The following is a 6,001-nucleotide window of genomic DNA, read 5'->3' on the forward strand; positions in this document are numbered from 1 at the left end:
AAACCAACAAAATTATACTGTGATCCTGAAAGTATCTTAAGAGGCATTAAATATATAATGTCCATGAAGATCAGGTTGAACAGTGTGTTTTTTAAATATACATTTGTAAATGCTTTTTGTATATTACAGATATTAACTTCTTGTCTGTCATTCAGACTGCAAACAATTCTGCCACTACTTTGTATTGTTTTGGTAACTTTCCCCCACAAAATATTACTTTTTAATGTAGTAGGATATGTGTAATTTTATTTTTGCAGCTTTTGGCTTTCTTGTTTTGATTAAAATAGTCTCTTCAGCTCCCAAATTATACATATGGTCTCCTAAATTTTCCTTTGGAATTTTTAGGTGGTCTATTTATTTATTATTTTTTTCAATTTTTTGAGACAGAGTTTCACTGTCGCCCACCTGAGCTGGAGTGCAGTGGGGAGATCTCTTTGTGTGGCACACAAGGCCCCACCAGGGGTCTGATCCTGCTTGATGGGATCTTGATTTGCATAAACCATACCCCTGCTGGGATCCCACCTGTGGTAGATTGTGTTATTGTTGAAAATATTTGCTTTCCCTCCCTTGGGTGGATCATACCTCCCTGTCTTGCTGATATCACACTTGATGTCTGACTGGCAGTGCCTCTCTCTGGTAGTATTTTATATCCAGGGTGACCTTGTGACTTGCTTTGACCAACAAAATGTGGGTGGAAGGGATGCATATCATCTCTGGAAAGAAGCTTCAATAGCCAGCTGGTGGTTTTGCCATCTGTCACCTTCCACCACCATGAGACTGGCAATGTCCCAGATGGGGGTAGTTTGGCCAGCCCAGGTCCCAGAGTGAAGATGGCATGGATGAGAGCACAGACGTTGAAACGGGCAAGCAGCATGAGCAAGAAATAAACCTTTGCTGTTGTAAGCCATGTAGTCTTTAGGACTATTTGTTACTGCAGCATAACCTGACACTTTCTGACTGCTACACCAACCTCACTGGCTTTCAGAGATTCTCCCTCTTTTTTTTTTGAGGTGGAGTATTGCTCTTTTTGTCCAGGTTGGAGCGCAGTGGCATGATCTCGGCTCACTGCAACTTCTACCTCCTGGGTTCAAGTGATTCTCCTGCCTCAGCCTCCTTTACAGGTGCCCACCACCACGCCCAGCTAATTTTTGTATTTTAGTAGAGATGGGATTCACCATGTTGGTCAGGCTGGTCTCGAACTTCTGACCTCAGGTGATCTACCCACCTCGGCCTCCCAAAGTGCTGGGATTAGAGGCGTGAGCCACTTCGCCCAGCTGAGAAGCTTTACTCTTAAAGCCAAGTGTCAGCTTGTCATCTACCCATCAAGCAAGCTGATTCCCCCTACCCTAGCCACCATGACTTCAGAGACAGCTCTTGTGGGTCCATGGACTCCCATCAGCTGATATTATCAGGGACAACTGTAGCTGCAATTCAGATAATCACACAGTGGCCAACATTCCCAACTTCCTTCCGCCTCACTTACTCCTCCTGGGAGAAAGACTGACCTATTTCCCAGCCCTAGTTTCCTTTTTTTTTTGAGACAGTCTCACTCTGTTGCCCAGGCTGGAGTACAGTGGCACGATCTCATCTCACTGTAGCCTCCACCTCCCGGGTTCAAGCGATTCTTCTGCCCAAGTCTCTCTAGTAGCTGGGACTACATGTGTACATCACCCTGTTCAGCTAATTTTTGTATTTTTAGTAGAGACGGGGTTTCTCTATGTTGGCCAGGCTCGTCTCACACTCCTGACCTCAGGTGATCTGCCCAGCTAGGCCTCCCAAAGTACTGGAATTACAGGCGTAAGCTACCATGCCCAGCCCCTAGCCCTAGTTTCAACATGTCCCTCCCTACTCCTTGATATTTGGGGGCAGGTCTCAGCCTGTACATTTCTGGATTCACATCTTCCCCCAGGTACCTTGACAAAAGTGACCTTGGAGGGAGACCAGTGTCCTCCATTGACTTCCCGTGCATTCCATTTCAGTGTTACTAGGAAGGGGCCCGATGGCGAGTGTCAATGACGATTGGGCCGACACCGCCATCGTCAGCATAGTCTTCCCACAGCTCTGCTCCTTCCTTCTCCCCAGCAATCCTCTCTCCTGTCTTGAGCTCTGGCTGGAAACTTATTAATTTCTGGAGTAACTCCCAGTCTCAGTTGTGTGTGGGCAGCCTACAGTCAGCAGCATCTGACATTATAGCCACGTCTCTCAACCCCAGTAGAACACTCTTTTCTCTTCCATCTTCTCCAGCTTCCCCATGAAGGCTGGACCCCAGTGTGGGCATAGGGCATTCTTGAACCACAGGTGGAGGACTCTGGCAGTCTTAGCTCGTCCATTGCCTCCCTGAGTGGGGCGGGGCCCTTTCCCAGGCTCTGCAGGGAAAGTGGCCACTGTCCCTACTCAGAATACAAAGATGTCACCTTTCCCTCTCCCTTCTGGGCAGGCGTTCAAATGACTGTGCTCCCAGCTAGGAGATAACAAGTATGCATCATGGGAGAGGTATCCGTAATGAGCACCATTAATTTCAGGAGTGGGCCAGCTGCAGTGGCTCACACCTGTAATCACAGCACTTTGGGAGGCCAAGGTGGGAGGATCACTGGAAGTCAGGAGTTTGAGACCAGCCAGGCCAAAAAGGTGAAACCCCATCTTTACTAAGAATACACAAAAAAAATTATCCAGGTGTGGTGGCACATGCCTGTAACCCCAGCTACTTGGGAGGTTGAGGCAAGAGAATCTCTTGAACCCAGAGACAGAGGTTGCAGTGAGCCGGGATGCCTCCATTGCTCTTCAGCCTGGACGACAGAGCGAGACTCCATCTCAAAAACAAAAAACAAAAAACAAAAAAAATTTCAGGAGTGGAAGAGGTCACTTCCTGATTGCACATGACTTCCTGGAGGAGATGAGGAAGGTGTAGAACTCTAAAGGACAGGTGGGATTTTCACAGGTGAGAGAAAGAGGAAGAGCAGGAGGGCACTGCAGGTGTAGGAATGGCTCAGGCAAGGGCCTGGAGTGGGGCAGAGGCTGAGATCGGCAGTCTGGTGACTGTAGCAGAAGGGGGTATGAGTAGTAGAGAGGTGATGGACAGAAGGGGTGGTGGACAGAAGCGGGTAGATCTGGGATCCATCTCCCCAGGAGCCTGGTAATCTTTACTTACAACAGGGATCCATTCTCCATTTATGTCTGTGTCTCCAGAACAGCGATGGAATTTTATGGTGCTTGATCCTTAGAAAAAATAAAAAAATAAAAAAGGACTGGAAACCCCCGAAACCTCCAGCTTGGTTTGCAGCGTCTTGGCTGGCTATGGTGCTTGACCACGTGGCTTCAGCCTTTCCACAGAGACTGCTCTGAAAAACAACAACAAAACTTTTTGCAAACAAGTATCTTCATGCTGGGCAAATTGATCAAATGTATTAAGAAATTGAAGTGGAAGACCCCAAGAGTAGCCCTGCTCCCTGTTGGCCCCTCCCCTGAGTTACCACCAATAGTGTCATTGTTGGGCTCTGAGCTCCACCTCATTTGGACTCTTTAGCTTTTCATTTCTTTCTTTTTTTTTTTTTTGCTCAGCTGGCACATTTATTGGCATTAAGCACAAGACTCTTCCCAGCACTAGGAAGCCATGCCCAAAGGGTGTCCCTCTGCCCCATTTCTGCAAAAACTCTCAGGCCTTAGCAGTAGCCTGAGCTGCCCCCAGGGCTGTGAGCTGCTGAATCTTCTGACTCATCATTTCCATGACAGCCTGTTTCATGGCGTGCTTCTTCTGAAGAGCTGGTTGGATTTTCTCCATCTGCTTGGTTAGAAAAATCTATCTTCCTCTTGAAGAAGTCCTTGGCATCCTGAGCTGTCTTCTCTACATAGTACCCAGTTCCCACATGGATGAGCACATGTTCCACATCATGCAGCTTCCCAGGGACATACATAGAACTCGTCAGTGGGACATGTAATTGTTTCCCCTCATTGCTCTTGTTCAGCATGTTCAGACAGTCCTTGGCTTCCACATACTTGGTCTGTACCACTTTGAGCTGGGCAATGGACGTGGAGAAGAACTCCACTTCCTGGTCCAGCTGGTTCTTGAGCATTTCTAGTTGCGGCAGATGCAGCTCCGTGATGTTAATAGAGTGTGCCATGTTGGGAAGGAGGACTAACGAAGAGATGCTTTTCATTTCTTTGCTCACTTCCTCAACTTGACCACACACCCTGAGGCCAGGGCTATATAATGTGTCCCCTGGATTTTGGTGCAGCCAGCTGCACAACCGATGCTCAGGCTGTGTCCCTTGGTGGGTGTCCACAGTGCCTCCTATTTAGGGTCCCTTCAGTGACTCTCAATAAGGATGAGGTCCCCCAGGAGACATGAGAGGCACAGCCCCTCACAAAGCTCTCCCAGCAGGCCTGGCCTCGGTGAGTTCACTGGCTGCCTTTGCAATCCTGTCCCTTGAGCCTGCTGGGAAGAGGAAGAGCTGCAGTTTCTCTCTGCAAAGCATCTTCCCTTAGGGATGGGCAGACCTATTTAGATCTATTTTTATTTTTATCTTTTTTTTTTTTTTTTTGTAGAGATGGGTCTCGCTATGTTGTCCAGGGTGGTCTTGAACTCCTAGCCTCAAGTGATCCTCCTGCCTTGACCTCCCAAAGTGTTGGGATTACAGGTGTGAGCTACTGTGCCTGGTCTGAACTAATTTTGTTTTATTTTATAATTTTTTTTGAGATGGAGTCTCACTCTGTCACCCAGGCCAGAGTGCAGTGGCGTGATCTTGGCTTACTACAACCGTCACTCCCTGGGTTCAAGCAATTCTCCTGCCTCAGCCTCCTGAGTAGCTGGGATTACAGGTGTGCACTACCATCCCTGGCTAATCTTTGTATTTTTAGTAGAGACGGGGTTTCACCATGTTGGTCAGGCTTGTCTCAAACTCCTGACCTCAAGTGATCCACCCACCTCGGCCTCCCAAAATGCTGGGATGACAGATGTGAGCCACTGTGTCTGGCCTTGATCTAATTTTATGTTCATAATTTTTTTTTTTTTTTTTTTGAGACAGAGTTTCGCTTTGCCACCCAGGCTGGAGTGCAGTGGCTCGATCATGACTCATTGGAGCCTCGACCTCCTGGGCTCAGGTGATCCTCCCACCTTGGCTTACCAAGTAGCTGAGACCACAGGTGCACACTATGCCTGGCTAATTTTTTGTGTATTTTTTTTTTTGTAGAGGTGGCGTCTTTCCATGTTGCCCAGGCTGGCCTGGAACATCTGGGCTTAAGAGATCCTCCTGCCCCGGCCTCCCAAAGTGCTGAGATTAAAGGTGTGAGCCACAGAATCTGGCCTGAGCATAGTGTTCTGTAGGGTGACTATTCCATCTTCTTTCTGGATTGAAACAATCGTTTGGGTTGTTTCCAATTTCTGTCAGAATTGCCGTAATTGAGAGTCAATAAACATCCTTGTGAATGCTTCCTTGAAGGGCTTCTTGGACACAGAGATGGAGAGTGAAATTGCTGGGTCCTAAGGCACACATTTAAAATTTTAATAGATGCCACCAAATTACCCCTTTAAAGCAACCCAACCCACCTACACACCCACCACCTGGATAAGAACATTTGTTTTATTTTATCTTATTTTTGAAATGAAGTTTTGCTTTGTTGCCCAGGCTGGAGTGCAGAGGTATGATCTTGGCTCATTGCAACCTCTGCCTCTGGGGTTCAAGCAATTCTCCTGCCTCAGCCTCCTGAATAGGTGGGATTACAGATGCCCACCCCACGCCAGGCTAATGACGGGGTTTCACTATGTTGGCCAGTCTGGTCTTGAACCCCTGACCTCAAGTGATCCTCAAATCACCCTTTTAAAGCAAGCCAACCCACCTACACACCCACCAGCAGGGTAAGAACATTTATTCTTCACACCTTTGCCCAAACTGGATAGGTCAAACAATGTGCTAGGTCCAAGCTAGTTTTTTTTTTTAGATGGAGTCTCGCTCTGTTACTCAGGTTGGAGTGCAGTGGTGTGATCTTAGCTCACTGCAACCTCCAC

General features: G+C 47.6%; 1 pseudogene across 1 annotated transcript; it reads right to left on the bottom strand.

The window, feature by feature from the left end:
- Positions 1-3,524: 3,524 nt before the first annotated feature.
- On the bottom strand, positions 3,525-4,143 carry LOC719420 (prefoldin subunit 5 pseudogene; annotated as a pseudogene). Its single transcript, XR_014183.5, has one exon. The product of XR_014183.5 is annotated as a prefoldin subunit 5 pseudogene (transcript).
- Positions 4,144-6,001: the final 1,858 nt, after the last annotated feature.

The sequence above is a fragment of the Macaca mulatta genome, chromosome 3 (assembly GCF_049350105.2).
Source record: "Macaca mulatta isolate MMU2019108-1 chromosome 3, T2T-MMU8v2.0, whole genome shotgun sequence".
In the NCBI taxonomy this organism is placed as follows: domain Eukaryota; kingdom Metazoa; phylum Chordata; class Mammalia; order Primates; family Cercopithecidae; genus Macaca; species Macaca mulatta.